Raw genomic sequence first — 22,635 nt, 5'->3', positions numbered from 1 at the left:
TAAAGGTCCATGTGGTCATGACAAATAAATTCTGCATCTTCCAAAGGAAGGGAAAACCCAACAAAAAAATCGCCTCATGTGAGAGCAGACACAGAACTCCTTTTAGAGGTGTGATGGCTAATTTTCTGTGTCAGTTTGGCTGGGCCATGGGGTCCAGCGGTTTGTTCAAACACTAGTCCAGATATCACTGTGAAGGTATTTTTTAAAATAAGGTAACATTTACATCAGTAGACTTTGAGTAGAGCAGCTTAGCCTCCATGATATGGGTGGGCCTTGTCTAATCAGATTAGCCTCCATGATATGGGTAAGCCTCATCGACTGGGCCTTAAGAGCAAGGACTGAGATTTCCTGAGGAAGGGATTCTGCCTCCAGACCATGAAATAGAAACCTTGCCTGAGTTTCCAGTCTGCAACCCTGCAAAGTTCAGACCCAAGAGGACAACATCAATTCTTGCCTAGGTTTCCAGACCCCCACAGGCCTCACAGACACGCCAGGCCCCACAGTCACATGAGCCAATTTCTTAAACCCTATCCCTTAGGTGCCCTCTCTCTGAAATATCCGTAATGTTTTCTCCAACCAGCTTTGGCTTGGTACAATTACATTGAACACGGAAGGTAAGATACGCACAGTTATGTAAATTGTATTCATAATACTGATTTTTTGGATTTAAAATTTAAGTGTGTAAACTTTTATGGAAATGTAATTACTTACAAAGCTATAAAGAGCATAGATAAATGGAGTTATAATCTAAAAACAATGAAAATATATATTATGTCAATTTTTTACCAATTCCCTAAAATTGTGATAGTACTCTATACGTTCTACCAAAGGATAAAATTGAACATTTCTTGGTTTTGTTTTATTGTCTGAGATAATCTCCAGCAAAGTAGTAATTTTTTAACATGAAGGGGAAAGACTACAATCAAAAGGAAAAAAATGGTAGGAAACAGAAAAAAATGCAAGAAACAAAATTAAAAATAATCATCACATCCTCAATACATAAGGGGCGTGTGTGTGTGTGTGTGTGTGTGTGTGTGTGTGTGTGTGTGTGTTCTGTTTCTCTCAGGGGAATCCTAACTAAGAACTAAGACTGCATAGCAGGCAACCCTTCTGTTGCCTCTTTCTCTCTGTCTTGGTGAATGCTGAGCGCTGACTTGATCGTGCATCCCTGGTGGCAGCGTCTATTCTTTTGCTCCTCCAAGGCCTTCCAGGTCGGTGTTGGCTCAGCAGCACCACCCTCTCTGGCTCCCGGGCTCTGTCTCCAGCGTCCTCTGGGCAGCGGAATTCCACACAATGGACTAAGCACCTGATGTGACCTCACGACCTAAGGGAGCAGGCGGCTGCCCTCGCGTGCTGTTGGGGGAATGAGGCCATGGGTGTTGAACATCGCTAATTAAGCCAAACAGCCTTAGTTTTCGTACGTCAGTATTGTTCTCGTAAAGCAAGGTGGCAACGACATGTATTTTGCCATCAGATCATTGCTTCATGAGGACACCCTCATAAACTGCAGAACTGTAAAATTATTGCTCTTCTGATGGTAAAGATGCTTCTCTCAGCTGCTCATGTCATTTCCTCTTGAGCTCCGTTAAGCCTTAAGTGTTTAAGAATTTTGATACATCATCTCCAGAACGCTGTCCTGATGACTTTGGGAGTCTGTCTATTGGCTTAGCCTAGAAATGCAATCCGAAAATCAATCTAACTTCTGACTTTGGTAACTATCTATATAATTGCATAAGACTTTTGTTTTACCCTGTGTTACCTACAACATGTCACTTTTCACACGAGTTACTAAAAAAAAAGATATGGTAGAAAAAACTGACATATTGACATTAATAATTGAACATCTAAGAACAGAAAAAGTAGAAAATAAAGGACGGCATTGTGTGCGTATGTGGGGGGTGCGTGTGTGTGTGTCTTGGTGTGTGTGGTGTGCTTACCACCTAAATTTGGTATCATGCCATTTCTTAGTCTAAATTTGACATTTCAGGATATTCCAATTAAATTACACATTTAATCATCTGTCTTCCCAAAATGCCAAAAAATAAAATAATAGTATTAAGGATGACAACAGCAACTAGGTAGGGAGAACAGTGGAGCAAAGAAGCGTCTATGTTCCCGAAAGATTGGAAATGGATGGAGGAGTGTTAGCTGGCCTAGCTGGCCTGCAGAAGCGGTTGAAAGTGACTGAAAGGGAGTGAGGACCCAATCCCTCCTCCACCTCATGCTGCCAGGTGGCTCCGTCCCTGATGTCCCATTTCATGTGCAGCACACGCAACAGATGGTGGGTTCCTCTTCTTAAAAAATGAAAACAGGCAGGCTCTCCAGACCAGGCCAGTGGAGGGAGGAGGGGGGTCAAGAGATGGAGACCAGGCGGACTGGTTCAACATCTGTAAACTTGCAATGGGAATCACCCTCGTGCAGCCCTTCCACCAGCAAATCTCCAGTGAGATACAGTCACCCAGGAAAAGTACTGAAAGATTCTTCTGTGGAGAAAGTGGATGCAGATAGAAGAAAAATCCTATAATACTGATACAGAGATTCCCTAACAAAAATCCAGTTTACCTGAAAAGTGAGGTTCCCCCAGTCAAAAGACTTATCGGCGCCCACAAAGCTTTTAATGACATGGTTAATGAAAGTCTCATTCTTAAGTATGAACCGAGCACTAAGGGTTACCAGACACTTACGACACAAAAGAGTACACTAAGTAAAAGAAACACAAAACACCTAAAACTGGAACTCCAAGGACACCAAGAACTAGAATTAACACTGTCAGAGAAATAAGGGAAAGTATTGCACCCATGAGACAAGAATCAACGGCATAAAGTGAACAGTTGGGGAACCCATGGGAACTCTTGGGAACGAATCATATGGCAGCTATAATAGAAACGTCATCAGAGGCCCTGGAAGGCGATGCTGAGGACAACCTCCATGAGTTGAATGGAAGAGTAAAGAAAAGATACAGGGTATTTTTGAAATCCTACTGGAATTGCAAACAAAATAGGGTAGAGGTAAAAATAAGATTTTAAGTTTATTTATTTAATTATTTTATATTTTGGCTGCGTTGGGTCTTTGTTGCTGCGCGTGGGCTTTCTCTAGTTGTGGAGAGTGGGGGCTGCTCTTCATTGCGGTGCGCGGGCTTCTCATTGCGGTGGCTTCTCTTATTGCGGAGCATGGGCTCTAGGTACCCGGCCTTCGGTAGTTGTGGCTTGCGGTCGCAGTAGTTGTGGCTCGTGGGTTCTAGAGCGCAGGCTCAGTAGCTGTGGCGCACGGGCTTAGTTGCTCTGCAGCACGTGGGATCTTCCTGGACCAGGAATCAAACCCGTGTCTCCTGCATTGGCAGGCGGATTCTTAACCACTGTGCCACCACGGAAGTCCCTGTAGTGCCCTCTTACTGCTACTGTAAAAACACACTTATAAGATGCTTTAAAGCAACTGTTTCCCCAAGCTTTATTAGTGAGCTAATAAAATGAGAACAATGGGTCTAGATATTCCTAACATTTCTATGGAAAAAGTTACACCATTCTCATTCAAGGTTAATGATGAGGCTCTGGGTCATTTATAAGTGCTAAATTGGCCTGTGATGTTTTGATTTGTCAATAAATAATGACTAGACAGATGGACTGTAAGCCAGAAATTATGTATGAGCGACCTCGGTGATCAATCTCACGAACGTTTGTATAAATGACTCACCATATTATTCAAAGTCAAGGAGAGATTTGATCACTTATGCAATGGCAGCATAAAAGGACTAAAATAAGGTAGAATTAAGTATGAGGGAGAGAGAAATTGAATGAAGTTTGAAAAGGTGCTTCGTTCACCAATAATTACAGTGACAGTATGATATGGTTCCCGTGGAATAATTTGCAAAAAACATTTACATACATTATCTTTTCAAAAAGTTTCGCAATACTGTAAGATAGGCAGTAAAGATTGTGCCCATTTTTTTCAGGTGGTAACTCAGAAAGGTTATATCACTGATAAATAATGAAACTGCAATTCAACTCCAGACCTTATGCCTCCAGAACCAGTTGGTCCACTGTTACGTTCTGTGGTCTCTCTGTGAGCCTGTGAGATACACATACTCATGACGCTCATCTAGACACATGGCTTGGATAGTCACACATACTTATTAGAAATAGTTTAGGGTTCAGTGTGTGTGGATGTATAGGAAATATGTGATATTTTCTTTGGGGGAGTTATATTATTAATAATACACAACATGCCTGTATTTCGATTTTAAATTCAAATTTAATTAAAAATATTTCGTTATCAATTTGACAAGAAAATGAAAGTTGAAGGCAATTTTGTATGAAAAATACTGCACTCCGGATTATGAGGAAAGTTTGGGCAGAAATAGAATTCTGTTCTGATATAGAACAGAATTCAGTTTCTGCTCAGAAAGCACTAGTCACACTACATCATAGTTGAATGCTTCAATGTTTATCTTTTGTTTAATGAATTTGACATTAATATCTGTCCTCAGAAGGCTTTCATTTAAGGAGGAGGAAAGAGGCAGGGAATCAATTCCTCTGCGGTGAGAGGTGGTTGGTGACGCAGGACATGCCTGGGGGCTCCATCATCTTGCTGGTCAGTGAATAATGAAGCAGATGGATGATGTTGGTGGGGGGTGCCTTCCAAGCTGAGGGGGCGCCACGTTCATGGGCTCATTGGCACACGAGGGATGCCGCATTTGGGTTCAGCGGGGCTGGAATGTGCCTAACGTGGTCGGATTGGATGAGCCTGCCCTGGTCCACTCTGCTGACGGCAGGGGGCAGGGGGTGAGTAGCACCATAGTGTACAAGAACCGGGGCTGGGGCTGCCATGATTTCTTTCTCTAGTTACAGACGTGCAGATGGCTTGGAGCCCGGCTGTCTGGAGAGCTCATGCATTTTCTGAAAATGAATGAAGAGCAGAAATGATGCAATTGCAACCCTGTTGACTGTGGACAACTCATACCTCCTAGGCAAATAGTCACACTGTGCGATTTTCCTCTTAGAGTGATGAACGTGGGGTTTTGAACCTGGGGGACACAGGTTCACACTGTGGCTGTTTCTACCTGTGCTGGAGCAAAAGTCTTCACAGAGGGCGGGTGAACAGCCCCCTTTGCACCCTGTACAGACGTGCGTTTCTCCTTAGTTTATTTCCTCTGTTTTAGCATGAAGGATGATACGCTTGGAGTATTATGTTCTGAATTAAACGTTCCCCTCAAGACATTTATTTTCACAGGTCCCTTGGGCTAAAATCTTGTGCAAGAATATTGTGTGTTGATAAGACATGCTCTTTCATGCGCCTTCCACAGAATAAATATAACCTTAGATCGAATTAGAAGAATTTTTTTTGTTATTTTCCCTGTGCACTGAATCAACTACTCACAGAGCTGCCATCGCCTTGGGAATTCAACCACTTGTAGGCAGAGCCCACAGAGAGAGCCCACTGGGTTGTTGATACCCGGAACAGTGCAGGGGATCAGGTAAGGTAGGTTTTGACAGGTTTTCCAGACTAAAAATGGAAACGATGTCGATTTTTGTTCAATGCTTCATCGGAGTGTAATGTATATAGAATAAAAAGCATAAAGCTAAGGGAGATTTTTAAAAATATAATCTTCTTACAAGGCTGATTATATCTCTAGGAGTCATGGCTTTTTTTTCCCTAATAAAAATGCTTTTTTCTTTTAACATGTATGGTTTGAAATCAATGACTGTATCCTAAAATATGCGTGTATCAACAGTAGTTGTTTTTCTTACTGCTGAAGTTTGAGAGTTCTTTCTGTATTCTGTATACTAGTTTTGGGTCAGATACATGGTTTACAAATACATTCTCCCACTTTGTAACTTGTCTTTTCATTCTCTTAACAGGGTCTTTCCCAGAGAAAAACATTTTTAATTTTAATGAAGTTCAGGTTACCACATTTTCCTTTTATGGACTGGGCTTTTGGTGTCAAGTCTAAAGACTTTTTTACCTAATCCTAGATCCTGAAGGTGCTTTTTCCTAAAAGTTTTATAGTGTGGCATTTTACATTTATATCCATTTTGTGTTAATTCTTGAATAAGGTGTGAGACTTAGGTCAATATATACATACATATTTTATAGATGTCCAATTACTCCAGCATCATTTACTGAAAATGCCTTGCCTCCATTAAACTGCTTTTGTGTGTCAGTGGAAAATCAGTTTGGCATATTTGCGTGGATATATTTCTGAACTCTCTATTCTGTTCTGTTGATCTGTGTGTCTATTCCTTCACAGATACCACTGTCGTGATCATTGTAGCTGTATAATAAGGCATGAAATCGGATAGGTAGATTCCTCTCCAATTTTATTCTCCTTTTTCAAAATTGTTTTAGTCACTACAGTTCCTTTGTCTTTCCATATACATTATTGGAAAAGCTAAATAAAATTCTTGTCTGATTCACCAACCTTAAAAAAATCTGAATGAAAATATTAGCAAAACAAATGAAACAACACATGGAAAGAGATCAAGAATTGGGAAGAGAGGCTTTTTTTGAGCCTTGCTGCACTTTCTGGAGTAAAGGTAAACCCCATTATTATGCTATTAGGAACCACATGTTGAAAATGACAAAGTCACATGATGGAGAAAGCCCGGGTCCCTGAACCATGATTTGGAGAACTTCTAGAAACTGGAATACTTGCATTAGGAGAAAATAATATGGTGTGAAATTACTGAGGATCCCAGAGTTAATAAATGATGGAGCTTAATTCAGGAGCTTACTGTTAATTATGGAGGAAAAACAAACATGACCAACAATTAGAGCTAACAGTTTTCAGTGGGAGGTGTGCAAGAGGTGAGATGTGGAAGAGGTAGAAGATTGCACAGCAAAGGACACCGTAAACAAAACGAAAAGACAACCCACAGAACGGGAGAAAATATTTGCAAAAGAAGCGTCCGACAAAGGATTAATCTCCAAAATATACAAACAGCTCATGTAGATCAATATCAAAAACACAAACAACCCAATCAAAAAAATGGGTGGAAGATCTAAATAGACATTTCTCCTCAGATTGCCAACAAACACATGAAAGGATGCTGAGCATCAGTAATTCTTAGAGAAATGCAAATCAAAACTACAAAGAGGTATCACCTTACACTGGTCAGAATAGCCATCATCAAAAAATCTACACACAATAAATGCTGGAGAGGCTGTGGAGAAAAGGGAACCCTCTTGCACTGTTGGTGGGAATGTAAATTGGTGCAGCCACTATGGAGAACAGTATGGAGGTTCCTTAGAAAACTAAAAATAGAGCTACCATATGATCCAGCAATCCCACTCCTGGGCATATATCCAGAGAAAACCATAATTTGAAAAGATACACGCACCCCATTGTTCATTGCAACACTATTTACACAGCCAGGACATGGAAGCAACCTAAATGTCCATTGACACAGAAATGGATAAAGGAGATGTGGTACATATATATTGTACAATGGAATATTACTCAGCCATAAAAAAGGATGAAATGCCATTTGCAGTAACACAGATGGATCTAGAGATTGTCATACTAAGTAAGTCAGACAGAGGACAAATATCACATGATATTGCTTATATGTGGAATATAAAAAAATGGTACTGATACCAATGAACTTATTTATGAAACAGAAGTAAGATGTAGAAAACAACGATTAGCGGGGGGGAGAGGGGATGGATAAAGGGGGGATTGGGATTGATATATACACACTACTATATATAAAATAGATATCTGATAAGTACGTGCTGTGTAGCACAGGGAACTCTACTCAATACTCTGTAATGAGCTATATGGAAAAAGAATCTAAAAAAGAGTGGATATGTGTATATGTATAACTGAATCACTTTGCTGTACAGCAGAAAGTTACATAACATTGTAACTCAACTATATGCCAACAAAAATTAAAAAAAAATTGTGCTGATGGCTTCTGGTTCTTGCGTTGGGTCGTGGGTTCACAGATGTTTGTTTTACTTGTGCTTTAAAACCGCAGACACACACACGCGTGCTACACCCCTTCTTCCTAGCCCTCCTTCACCACCCCTAAGTCTGGTGATTGTTCCCACAACCTCTTTTTTTTTTTTGCGGTACACGGGCCTCTCACTGTTGCGGCCTCTCCCGTTGCGGAGCACAGGCTCCGGACGCGCAGGCTCAGTGGCCATGGCTCACGGGCCCAGCCACTCCACGGCATGTGGGATCTTCCCGGACCGGGGCACGAACCCGCGTCCCCTGCATCGGCAGTCGGACTCTCAGCCACTGCGCCACCAGGGAAGCCCCCCACAACCTTTTTTACGTAGATTTTTCCAAAAACTTTATGATACAGTCATCATTGCTTACTTTTTCCTTCTCTAATTAGTCTATGATTAAGAAACCACAGCTTATTAATTTTTTGGATACCCAATAACACAGTGCCTGGCAAATCGTAGGTATTCAGTAACTGCTACCTGAGCGAATCAACAGTGTTGTCCTCAAAGCAGATTAAGCTACATTAAGATTCTGTCGCTATTCAGAATTCTTTTAAAAATCCTTCAGTTTAGCAAACAAATATTCCATATTCACACTTAAGTGTAGACATTAAGGTAATCTTTTCATAATCTACAAATAAATAGGCCACTTCTAAAGTGCGTCCATAAAACACATATGAAGGTTGAACTCTCACACTGTGAGTTTATAAATAAGTAATAGGGTTTATTATTGATTATGGACCATGAGTGGAAAGGCCATTCAGTGTCACAAAGAAATACTGGACAAATCCAATCCCTGTGTCACCAGCGTTTACAGAGCTTTCATTGATTTTCATTATAGTGCTTGAGGTTTGCTGGATTAATTAGTACTTCTCTTAGAAAAAACAGATCTTATGTCCAAAATCATCCATTTCCTCTTCCTTTGGGAAACTGATATTTAACAAGAAAATGACTGAAACGTGCTGAGATTATTACTTGATGTGAACTCAACCCTTCTGTGAACCACTGATCTCTTTTTCCATGTTTAGTGGAGGAAAATGGTGCTTAGATTTTTTTCAACATGGAACCTGGAATTTGTAGGTATTTTGTTTGCAATTTCTGCAGTATTGGTGCATTGGGACTTGAATGGCACAAAAGTTTTTAGCGTCAAACATTGATTAGTTTGAGAAAAAATATTAAGCCTGTGACAATAATGCTTGTTTTAGAGAGCAAAACATACTTCTACATGCCTGGCTCCAAAAAAGTTGTCAATCTAGGATTTTCAGAGACCCTTAGGTAAATTACAAACAGTTGGGTTGTAAGTTTTCCATCTCAGGGATGATGGAGTTATTGATCAAAAACATAGTTAGAAACTTACCCAGAAAATCAAATGATGTTTTCCTCTTTTTTGAAAGGAATGGAAGCCACTCCTCACCCAATTTATATATTAGATAGAACCTAGTGAAAAGGAGTCAGTATGTGTGTCTCTCTGAGCAGAAACTTAAAAGATAATTAGGCCACAGCCTTACAGAAACTCTTCACACTGCAGCTTTGAATTCTAGGCACTTTGTATGCATTGACCTTTATTTGAAACATCACTGTCAATTGCGATGAGATATATTACAACCAGCATTTAGCGCCCATGATATAAGTGGGTTATATTCAATCTAGAATCACAGTAGCTCAGACTTCAAAGACCCTGAAATTCATATTGAAAAATCACCCGTGCCCTGGAGGTAACAGCTAAGCCACTGCTGTCCCCGCTAAGTGAGAGGAAACTGTGTGTGTGTATTTGTGTGTGTGTGTTTAATTCTCTCTCTGGCTCAGTAGAGTAGAGAAATGCACTTGCTAAGCCAGGAGTTTTGTAAAATGTGCACGTGATGTGCTGAATTGCTTTGGTAAAGAGGAAGGTACCTGGGGATGCAGCAGCCACACGGTCAGTGAGCACAGAACACACTGAAATCGCCAACGTGCTCTCTTCGCAGACCCATCGGACGTGCTCTAAGGCAGCAGGAGGTACGGTCTCCGCGTGGAGGAGACCTTCGATGGGGGCGTGGGCTCTGCGGCCCCCCAGCTGCCATGTGGCTTCTGGGTTTCAATTTTGAGGGAGGGGGGCTCTCAGGGTCTCCCTGTGGGCACTCTGCCACGTGTGCTCAGGGCCTGACAACACTGCAGGAGGCGGCCCTGGGGCTCAGCTCCCAGTGAGGTGGACTCAAGCCCCAACCCCTTCCATCCCCTGCTCAGGGAAGACCCCGCTCTGCCCGGTGGGCACAGGGCAGCAACAAGGCCCAGAGCGTGTGGGTACCTGCCTTCCATAGAGCACGCTCACCCTGATGGACATGGGAGGCCTTCAGGGATGGCCAGGAGCACGGACTTGAGTGGATATCCCTGCACTTAATTCCCACAAAATTCCCATGGCCCAGGGGCTGTGGGTTTGACTCATGGGGTCCTGATTCTGTCCTGTGATGACTCAGGTAGAGCTGCTCCCAGACCTAGAACTGACCTAAGAGCCTATACCTGTCTGTACTCAGTTCCTGAAAGGGTGGTTGTGAGACACATTCTATATCCTCACAGATTTATATTTTTGATCCTAGAGAGTTGTTATTTCCATGAACATGGGGTGTGACTCTCTCAACTTTATGTTGTTCAATTCTTCATCCTTTTTTCATGAAACTAGCTATCAAAAAGTTCTTAAGTCCTCTAGAGAAGGAATCTTCAAACTGGTTCCATGGACACTGTCTCAGAGGTCTCCAGTGGAGAGTTAGAATTCTTCTCTTTTGTTTTGTTGTTGTTGTTATACTGATTAAACTGTTTTTTTCCCAGCGATTTTTCCCCAGTGATTATTTGCCTGTGAAAGATGTTTTACTAGAATCAATATTTTTAAAATTAGAGATTATGAACGTGGTTGAAGATGAGGAAAAATAAATGGAAAAAGTTTAAAAATTACTGCTTAACATAAGCCAGTCTATTTATATAGCATACTCTAATGAATATTTTTGAACTATTTTATAGAAATATAAAATCCAAAATATATATTCTGTTTTTAAAAATTATACCTGCAGTTCAAATATTTTGACAAATGAATTCTTAGTATATGATTTGTTTAAAAATGTTTATTCACGTAAGATTCCATCTGTAGAAGCACTATTATAATGCATTTATCTGGAATAATTTATAGAGAAATAAATACTTAGAAATCAGGGTACTAACATTGTGCTCTTATCTTTCTGCAAAAAAGTAGAACAAGATGAAGTAAAAATTTTTATCAGAGTTTACAATTAAGATTTTTTTGAGAACTTCTGCTGCCAGTGTCCTTGTCCCCACGGTGAGCCACAGCCACTGCCCGCTTCTGCAGGAGACCCTCCAACACTAACAGCCTCTTAGATAGCCTCATCCACCAGAGGGCAGACAGCAGAAGCAAGAAGAACTACAATCCTGCAGCCTGTGGAACAAAAACCACATTCACAGAAAGACAGACAAGATGAAAAGGCAGAGGACTAGGTACCAGATGAAGGAACAAGATAAAACCCCAGAAAAACAACTAAATGAAGTGGAGATAGGCAACCGTCCAGAAAAAGAATTCAGAATAATGATAGTGAAGATGATCCAGGACCTCGGAAAAAGAATGAAGGCAAAGATTGAGAAGATGCAAGAAATGTTTAACAAAGATCTAGAAGAATTAAAGAACAAACAAACAGAGGTGAACAATACGATAACTGAAATGAAAAATACACTAGAAGGAATCAATAGCAGAATAACTGAGGCAGAAGAATGGATAAGTGACCTGGAACACAGAATGGTGGAATTCACTGCTGTGGAACAGAATAAAGAAAAAAGAATGAAAAGAAATGAAGACAGCCTAGGAGACCTCTGGGACAATATTAAACACAACAACATTCGCATTATAGGGGTCCCAGAAGGAGAAAAGAGAGAGAAAGGACCAGAGAAAATATTTTGAGATTATAGTCGAAAATTTCCCTAACATGGGAAAGGAAATAGCCACCCAAGTCCAGGAAGTGCAGCGAGTCCCATACAGGATAAACCCAAGGAGAACACGCTGAGACACATAGTAATCAAATTGGCAAAAATTAAAGACAAAGAAAAATTATTGAAAGCAGCAAGGGAAAAAGGACAAACAACATACAAGGGAACTCCCATAAGGTTAACAGCTGATTTCTCAGCAGAAACTCTACAAGCCAGAAGGGAGTGGCATGATATACTTAAAGTGATGAAAGGGAAGAAACTACAACCAAGAAGGTTATAAACAAGAACAGTCACAAATAACACTATTTATTGACAGTATGTATGGCCAAATCCCTTTCACTTTATCACTAATCTTAACTTCAAAATAGGTACATAGTTTTACCCCAGAATAACCCAAAGTTTTGGGCTGCCAGTCATACATCTGTTTTGAGATTCAGAGATGTTTAGTTACTTGCCCAAGGTCACACAGCTAGTAACTCTTCACAGAAGAACTTAAACATAAATGACGGAAGCTAAAAAATCAGGCACTGCCTACACTGAGGCTGCTTCTCATGGTTAAAGCTGATTCACACATCAAAGCTTCTCTTGTTAAGGGTTCACACATTCATTGATTTATGTTTTAATTTAATAAAATCTATTTAGTTGTTTGCTGTTCCAGGCATCTTCTCTAATACACTGAAGGGAATTATGCTGTAAGGGAAGGAGATTTTATAAATTCATGCACACACACACACGTACACATACACACACATACACATGCACACACACAGGTACACATGTACATACATATACGCACACGTACACACACACATGTACACACACATATACACGGTCTTCCAGGGTCATTGTTGATATTTTAAAAATGACATAGAAATCCTCTTAAATAACTTTTAGAAAGCTCGTGGAATTTCATGCAGATGTTGGGACTCAGATCATAAGAACTGAGATAACTACATTTTGGGTAAGTGATGGCTGAGTGATTTTCTAAAAGAACTTGTCAACTCAGTTAAAAATGAGGTTGGGCTTCCCTGGTGGCGCAGTGGTTGAGAGTCCGCCTGCCGATGCAGGGGACGCGGGTTCGTGCCCCGGTCCGAGAGGATCCCGCGTGCCGCGGAGCGGCTGTGCCCGTGAGACATGGCCGCTGAGCCTGCGCGTCCGGAGCGTGTGCTCTGCAACGGGAGAGGCCACAACAGTGAGAGGCCCGCGTACCGAAAAAAAAAAAAAAATTAAAGGGATCAGTAGAGAAAGTTTGGGGCTGCCAGTCACACATCTGTTCTCTGATCTTCAACAAGGAGTAACATCTGTGGGCCTCCGTTTTCTCATACGTCAACCTAATGATCACTGTGATTCCATCTAGCTCCAAAGCTCTACTGTTCTGAAAATGAAAAACGATGAAAAAACTAATATGAGACCACAGAACGTTGCCATACACGATATTTGTCATTTCTTCTTTCAACAGGAAAATGAGAACCTACATGTTACCAGTCACAGTGATGAAAAAAAAAGAATAAGCAGTCACAAGGGAGATGACCCACAAACAAGCCACGAGAGCACAGTCTTCAGAGAGTAGTGGTTATTACGGAGAAAGGATGAAGCACTGCAGCAGGAAAGAGCGCTGCGCGTTAGACCTCCGGAACCCACTCCCTCCCATCTCGAGTAACTGAGGGTTCGTGCCCTTTGACCAGCATCTCTGGATTCCCGCTCCCCTGCCCCACTCCCCCAGGGACCGCCATTCTGCTCTCCATGAGTTTGACTATTTTAAATTGACTGTGGTGATTATTTCATAATATATCCATATATCAAAACATCAGGTTGTACAATTTAAATATATACAAGTGTTATTTGCCAATTATACCTCATTAAGTCTAGGGGAAAAAACCCAACTGCTCTTTAAGATTTCCTGATTCCCTGTTCCCACCAGCTTCCCTGCTCCTTTGTACTGGTACCGTTTATCTGTTCCCCCCCGCCCCTTGCTCAGGACAGGAGCCCCTGAGTACCTCGTAAAGGGACAGAACATAACTTCTTTCCCAAATAGAACTGATGATTTGATCCACACTGAACATAACTATGTGAAGTATCGGGACATCAGACGCTCCATGTTTCAGTGTAGAGATGGTTTAAAAGCCAGCCTGAGGTCATTTAGAAGACTGTAATTTATGATTCTGGATTCTAGATTCTAGAATACTGTCAATTAAGATTTGGGCTGCTGTAAACATTAAACAGAAAAGGGGCTGAGGAATAACAGGGAACTTGGGACACGGGAACGTGTGTCCTAGTTGTTTATGTCAATCTTCAATTTTCATGTTTCTCTGTCTTCTATATATCATCTGTAGAAACCATCTCAGCTGGTTTCCAGTTATTCTGACAAATTTAGAATCTTCAGCTGAAGTGCACTTGATCTGAAGAGCCAGCATGTACAACCTTGCCCTTTGCTCATTCCTCCTGGAGCTGTCTGGGGAGACCAGGGCCCGCTCTCTCCTGGGGCTGCCCCGAGTCCCCTGGGCTGCCTCCCCTCCCTCCCAAGGATGCTTTGCTTACTCAGTTACTCATGACCCCAAATCCTGACCACAGAGGGTGAAAGTGGATCTTTAGAAATATTTTTGTAGTTGGCTGATCTAGTTCTCTTACAGCCTGATTCGAATACATTGGGTTTATTTTTTTCTAAAAAACGTGTTTTATGTGGTTCATTTCTAAACTAGAGGAGAGGACTAAATGAAATGCCTTTGTGGTCCTTTCCTATTTTCTTCTTAGTTTATGCAGTAAAATTTAATATTTTAAGAAGCTGCCTTGAAATAGTCACATAAAGTAATGCAAATTTCCATATAAAGCAGAGAAATCCAATCCAAGTGGTTTTTTATAATACTGAATTTTCTAAGTCATTGTTTGCCAAGAAACCTATTCAATTTCTTTTTTTTTTTTTTTTTTTTACTAAAGCTCATTTATTTCAAGAGCAGATTCTATTTGAATCAGCCATCATTCTTCTTTTACCACAAGCACTGAATTTTGTTAGATGTTAGGGTGGTGACCTGGTTACTGATACTGCATTTACTGTCAAGTTTAGCTCTGGCTCTGACACTTAATAAATAACAGTACAATGTTATGAAAGAAGCCTAGGATACAAACACTGCTTATGGACCACTGGAGTCACAGTTTATTATTAATTTCCTGTTTACAGCTGAGAGACCGCCAATGCATGGTTTCCCTGGGAGAACCGAAATATTAGCGACACTGGGCAAGCAAAGTAGGAACGAGCCGTCATAAATCTCACTTCCTTGTCCAGCTGTGACACTCTGCCTGATCCTCCCTGTGACCCTGTCACAGAATGTCACATTGCAGGGGTTGGGACACACAACACGCCTCACCCTCCACAGCCCCAATGCCAGGTGGACTGACATTATCTCCCGTGAAACTGATAGGATAAACATTCTGAGGGAGGGTTTGGCAATAACTCACAATTACTTACTTAGAGGAAGACATTGAAATGTCATCTTATTAAATGTATTATATTAAATGTTTCTTTGGGAATCTACATTCAAAAAGATTTTTAAAGCAAACTGTAGTCTGAATGCACAATGAAATGGAGTCTTTGAGGGTGTAATTTAGCGCAGGGCACCCGTGACTGCCCATGGGTCTGAGATACACCGAGACTTCAGCCCTTAAACGCAGCAAGGGGGTCTCCCAGGTCTCCGTTAATGCCACGTCTAGTGCACGTCTAACCGTGTGGGCCTTGGTGTCTGTTTTCCAGACTCAGTGCCCAGCGCCTCCTTAAATAATCGGGTTCTCCAAAGTCCAATGTGGTTCTCTTGCCCTCAGTCCGTACTAGTTTGCGCCTTCCTTTTCCTAAGCCCTTGGTTTATTATTAAATCTCTCAACGTGACATTCACGCCACGAACTCTATCCCCTGATAACTCACTTTGACATCATAGATGCCTGCGCTAAGCCTCTGGCTGTGTTGGTGAAGGCATATTGCTCTTGCATTATGTAGTGTTTAATCTTGGTAGTAACATGACGGGTCCTGGTAAATAAATCACTTCATGCTCTGATTTAATTTCAAATGCTGTTTCGGTTGGAGTGACAAAAACTTCACTTTTGATTTATAGGTCTAGTTTCTACCTCAGGAATATCCCTCAATTGATTGGCTACCAGTGACCAATGACCTCAACTCAGTCTCAGACTGGATATGGTAGGACAGCACAGTCAGATTTTCTTTAAAAAATTTAGCCCATGTATCATATATAAATTCAGATATGCTTCCAAAATACTTATAAACACTCCGTGCCATTTATAGAAAGAAAAACGAGAATGTAATTTTCTAAAATACTATTATATTGCCAGTAGCTTCTCCCAAGCTGCAGATATTTAAAAGACCTCATTTAATATGTAATTATTGTGCTTTTCTCACATGAGAGGAAATACGTTTTAATGGCAAACAACTTTCATTGAGCAATAACTAGAACGAAAGCAGATGATGATGAGACCAATGCTATTATGCAAGTTGTTCCAGACATCTAGTTTCGGAAAAGACATTTATGGTGAGCAAGGACTCAAACAATGTGAGTGGGAATATTAGAAAACCTGTAACTTGCCAATACCTACCCCACGCACGTCACTGGTGGGAGGGGCTTCTCACACCTGTGTGCAAACGAGGCCTGAAAATTGAGATCAGGTATTCTGTAGCCAAGGGCCGATGCTTCCTGTCTCTAGCCAGCACCCCACCTGTCTCGTCAAAGGTGTCTCCACCTGCTCTTAGCATTTTTATAGCACACTGCTGACACAAGCTCATTCTGGGGACCATCAGAACCTGCTCCCACACCTTCTCTCTTAAACACAATGTGTTCGTCAGCTCAGGCGGCCACAATGAAATACCCTAGACTGGGATGTAAACAAGAGGAATTCATTTCTCACAGTTCTGGGGTCTGGAAGTCGAGATCGAAGTGCCAGCAGGGCTGCTGTCTGGTGAGGGCCTCTCCCTGGTTTGCAGATGGAGGTCTTCCTTACATGGGTCCTTGCATGGTGGGGGCAGGGGCGGGGAGTGGATGGAGTGCTCCAGTAGTCTCTTCCCCTTCTTATTAGGGCACTAACCCCAATCCTGGGGGCTCCACCCTCATGGCCTCGTTCACCTCAATGATCATGATCACCTCCCAAAGGCCCCTCCTCCTAGTACCATCACCCTGGGGTTAGGGCTTCAATCTGTGGGTTTTGAGGGACACACACTGATAGCACATGGTGCTCCTCTCCGTGTGTCAAGGTTCCCACCTCCTTCCCTTGTAGTCGGCCTTACTACTCACTGTTCATCTCCCAAGCGCTGCGTCCATAGCTTCTGTTTCTTGCCATTGCTGTATTGGTATGACACTTCAATGAGCATGTTTCTTTCTGAAATATAAAATAAGTACAATTTTTGCTAAAGAAATATTAACTTATATTTGCACTAAAAGTAATTTTGATCACACCATTAAATAAATTTCTGAATACATATTCTTGGCTACAATTTTCCTAGATAGCTTGACTTTCTAAGGACAGTTCATAATATTCCTTTCAATCACTAAGTATTCTACCAAAATTTGTAATTCTGAAGCCTGTGTCTGACACAGAAATTTAAAAAAAAATCCAAATGGATGATGATTTGAGAAATTAATATTATATGGTTTATCAGGGCAGAATTTTTTCTCTTCATTGCAGTTAACCATAAAATTAATGAAGTTATTCTTAATCATGTCTCATAATTTCTTTGTACATACCTTTTTTTGAACTTTATTGAGATATAATTGACCAATCAAAGGTGTACAGCATGATGATTGGATATACATAATGTGAGATTATTGCTACAGTCAAGCCAATAAACACACTCATCACTTCACACTGTTATGATTTTTTTTGGTAATGAGAACACAAGATCTACTCTTAGCAAATTTCAAGTACACAATCAGTATTGTTAAGATAGTCATATGCTGTAATTACATCCCCAGAAGTTATTCACCTTATAACTGAAATTTTGCACCCTTTGGTCTACCATATGTATGTAACTTTTACAGTGACTTCATAGCCCATTTTTTACACACACTAGTCATTTCCGTGTGTATGATCTTGGGTTTTTTTCTCTGTTGTTAAGGACTTGCAGACGAAGAGGCAAACTCGAGCTTGAATATGAGAAGCCTATGTGTAGATTTTTGGGTGTTTATCCTGTTGGTGTCGTCTGAGGTTCCTGGGTCTGTGGTCAGAGTGTGACATTAATCTTGGGAAATCTCAGTCACTACTGCTTCAAATGTTTCTACTGCTACTTCCTATCTTCCTTCTCCTGCTTATATTCCCACTACACCCATGTTATACGTTTTCTACTTGTGCTCACATTCCTGGATATTCTACTCTGTCTTTTTCATTCTCTTTTCTCTTTACATTAGTTTTGGAAGTTTCTATTGACACTTCTTCAAGCTCACTGACTCTTTCCTTGATTGTGTCCACTCCGTTCTTGATGACCCCCAAAGAGGCATTATTATTTGTTACAGTGATTTTTATTTCTGGCCTTCCTTCTGAGTCTTTCTTGGGTTTCCCAGATCTCTGCTTACCATGCCCTTCTGTTCTTGCACCTTTTTGTTAGCAACTTTAGTGTATTAACCACAGCTGTTTCAAATTCCCAGTCTGACAGTTCCAATATCACTACAATATCTGAGTCAGCTTCTCAGGCTTCAAACTGTGTTTTTTCTTCTAATATGCCTTGTAATTTTTTGTATCTTTAAGCTGGAGATGATATGTGGGGTAAAAAGAACTGAGGTAAACAGACCTCCAGTATGAGTTTTAGGTTCTCTGGCTAAGAGTTGGCTGGGTTCACTGTCTACGTAGTTGTAGTTGTCAGAGGCCAGCGTTTCTTCGTGTTCCTGTTTTTGCCTCCCCTGATTTGTTTGGGCAAGTAAGAAGTCTACAGACTTCTTACATAATAAGGTTGAGACGTGTAGCCCTTTCTGGTGCATCTGCTCTTACTACACAGGAGCCCTGAGATGTGCTGGGAGGGCTGGGAGGAGGAGCACAGCCATAGTCTTGTGACTAGGTCTCAGTCCTCAGCCCACAGGTGGGCCAGGATGGCTGGAGGGGCTGGAGGTGGGCCTTTCCCTTCCTTGGGTCAGCTAGGTGCTGATAAACCCCCAGCAGGTTAGGCTCTGGTTAACCAGGTTCCCTGAGGGCAGCCTTGTTGAGAGGGCAGAGTGTCTGGGGTGTTTCACAATGGTTCCTTTTCCTCCCCCTGCCAGGAGCACACGGGGATTTTTCTCCAACATTCCCTGTGAGAACCAGGTCACCCTCCTAGAGGTAAATCTCAGAAAAGGGAGCCCGATGACTGGTCCCCCCCGAGGCTCTAGCCCTTCATCAATGACTGTGTGCCCCGGCCCTGGTTCCCATGGGGGTTTCTGCTCTGCTAAGTTGTGGTTCCCTGTAGCCGCCTGCCCTGCTGTCCAATGTGAGGGCAGTAGTTTGCCCTGTGAGCTCACTTCTCTGACGGATCTAAGAAGACTTGCTGATCTCCGTCTGTCCAGCATTTGCCTGTTGTTGGAATGGAGTGGCGGCTGTTGGCTCCACAGAGGCAGGTGTGAGGGGTTTTATCTCCTCTTAGTTTGGAGACAACAAGAGGGTTTGTGGATGCAGTGTAACTTCAGACAACATACAACCAGAGATGTGGCACTTACGCCAGATGCACCTGCTGTGAAGGTGGGCTGGGGTTCTCCCAGCTGGACCCGCCACCCTCCTAAGTAACTGGGAGAACACTCTTGGCCTTGGGTAGAGCTGCACAGTCTGGGCTCAGCCCAAAGTGTATTCTATTTGTTTGACTTAAACCTTGTCCTGAAAGACAAAGATCAAGACACTGACGTAAAATCTTTTTGCCATAAGTTTCCTTTCTAACCTGATCTTGGACGTCCCTTGAGTTCAGGACTGAAGCGTCTTCTGTGAGCACAGCTGCTTCTCCCCCCGCAGCGTCACGGGGGAGCTGGGGTAGATACACGTCACCTCTCCCTCTCTGGCTTTGGGACCAAGTGCAGATACACAGTGTCGTTAGCCGGAAAGAGATCAAGGGACCCGGCTGGGACCCGGCCCTGCTGCTGGCAGTCCTGTGGCAGTCAGTTACTTCCACCTAAACCTCAGTTTACCCTCTGTGATGCGGAGAACAAGAGCATCTGTATGACGGTTGTGAGAATCCAGTGAAAATAATAAACCAGGAAACACAGAGCACGATGCACTGAAAGCTCGTACAAACGTGAAGGGCGACTGTTGCACGTGCTTGTTTTGGAGATGCTTCCATAGGAAGGTTTGCGACAACTGGGTTTTGGCAGTAAAATTACTTTGGAAATTTTTGGACATTCACAGCATATGTGAGTATATTGCAGATTCTGAATAATAAAAGAAAACCCAAAATGTCTAATTTTGCTAATGAGATCTGGTGCTGTTTTGGCCTTGAAAGGATTTTTGTAGTTTTTCTTGAATATGTCTATAGTTCCTCAGAAGCCCTGTGACAGCAGGCCCATCTCCCCACTCCCGATGTCCCGTTGTTCCTTGCTGCGTGTCGTGAAGCCCACACCACCCCGAGGAACCCCAGGCAGCCCTAAAGAAGATGACCTTGATAAACTCAGGAGTGACACAAGTGGGGCCTCTGCAGCTGTGTGTGTGCAGGTCTGTGCTGGGGCCCCGGCTGCCAGCTGGTAGACACTCTTCCCTTCTTCCCATGCAGCTGTCCTTCTCATTGACAATAATCTCGTTTTAAACATCCAATCTGTAGACTTTTACCCACAAAGTGATGAAGTGGTGTTATGTGGAATAACACATATGCAGCGTCATAACTGTAAGCAGTTGGGAGAAGTATGAGGATGATGCATTGAAATGATGAACTGCATGTTCTCTCAAATGGCAAATCCGTAAGGAAGAATAAATATAGCTTATCTATTGAGAAAATAGAGTGTTTTTGAAAGATCTGTTTTATAATGCATTCTTGCTTTGGGCCATTTCGTTTGCAAATCCTTAAAACGTCAGTAGTGTTTTACTCAGAGCTTTTCTGGGACTGCTACACCCCAGACAAGCTGAGCTCATATCCCATGGTAAGAAGCATCATGCTCCCCTAGGGAAGGGGGATTCATGTCCCTCCTGTGGTCTCGTCTCCCCCTGGGGAGCAGGGAGCTGACAGAGCAATCATGGAGGACCAGTGAAATCATCATCATAAAACTGGGACACAGCTTTGGCTGTTGACGTCTGATATACCAGGCATGTGTTCCATTGTTAAAATATAAAAGAATAAACATCCTAGCACGTGAGTTAAGAGCCATCTTTGTGAGACAGGAGCAATTTCTAAGTAAACGCCCGTGGTTAAAAAGGTTCACACTTGACCTCATTAGCATATATATGGAATCTTGCATTCCTCACGTATTTGAGGTCAGTATTAAGGAACTAGGCACAACCTGCTCTTCCTGCAGGGGTGCGTGATCACACTGCTCTCTGGGCGCGGGCAGCTTCCCAGCGTGTCTGAAGGTGTGATTATTCACTGCCCCAGCCCTGCACTCTCCTTGTCAGCTCTGAGTCTTCAGCACATGACTGCAGGCTCGGCCTCTGTGTGAGCCAGGCAGATGGGCTTTCTCCTCGGCAAAGCCCTTGTGATGGAGGGACAGAGGGGTGAGTCAGAACCAGCTCTAGAGGCAGGTCTCCTGGGAGGGACCTTGAGGACCAAAGCAGGTGTTTGGGGTCCTGGTGCTGGGGAAGTCCGCTTCGAGTGGTGGCTCTCCGATTCAGCGCGCATGACGTCACATGGACGCTTGTACACCGAATTCCTGGCCCCAGCCCGGTTGCTGAGCCTGCAGGTCTGGAACGGGGTTGCCCTTGAGGGCCCTCTTCAAGGGCCCCTTCTTGTCAAGGCCACATGCCTCTTCTGGAAATAGAATCTGAAGCCACTGCTACATTGCTTCCCACTTGACCGGAAACGCCCTAGTCTAGATATCAACACACCCTCATGAAATCATGTTTAAAATGAAACCAGTAACTAACAACTGAGCCGGGACCACGGCCCAGTCCAGGAACATTTGAACATGGCTTCGTGGGTGGGTGGGGTCAACCCTGACCTGCTTTCACAGTGTGAACAGAAGGCCCACGTGGAAACCTACTGGCCTATTGTCCACACACGCCTAAAACCCTAGTAATTGCGTAAGATCCACGGAACCGAAAAGGAGATTAATTCTTTTAATCTCAGCCTGGTTTTACTATGAGGTTTGAATAATTCAATTATTTCAGTGACCAGACATCTCCCACCTATATTTCCAAGGTCAGAGCTTCAGTCCAGGAGGACTAAGCTGGTGCCCGTTGTCTCCCCTGTTCACATGCCTCAGCTTCTGAAGGAAGACAGAATTCTTGATTTGTAAAAGGTAGACTGATTTTCCATTTCTTTGCTGTATTATGCATTGTTTCACATTTTGTTTTATTTTTCAGTGGAAATTAAAATTACCTGGAGGTGTATTCGTGTCTACTAATAGGAAAATGCAAACGTTGCTTTTGTGGTTTTGGAGAGACACACACACACACACACACACACACACACACACACACAATGTGTATATTATCTTTTGGATTCATTTTTTTCTTAATCTTCTTCCTTTTCCTTCCACGTCTGCATTTTTCAAAACCTGCTTCTATGCTCTCTTCTCTGCTTCAAGCTAGCCATACATTTCTTTCAGTCTTTAGATCCTTACATCTGATGCTGGTACCCTT

This window comes from Tursiops truncatus, chromosome 21 (assembly GCF_011762595.2).
Source record: "Tursiops truncatus isolate mTurTru1 chromosome 21, mTurTru1.mat.Y, whole genome shotgun sequence".
Taxonomy (NCBI): domain Eukaryota; kingdom Metazoa; phylum Chordata; class Mammalia; order Artiodactyla; family Delphinidae; genus Tursiops; species Tursiops truncatus.
Note: the sequence above shows the minus strand (reverse complement) of the source record.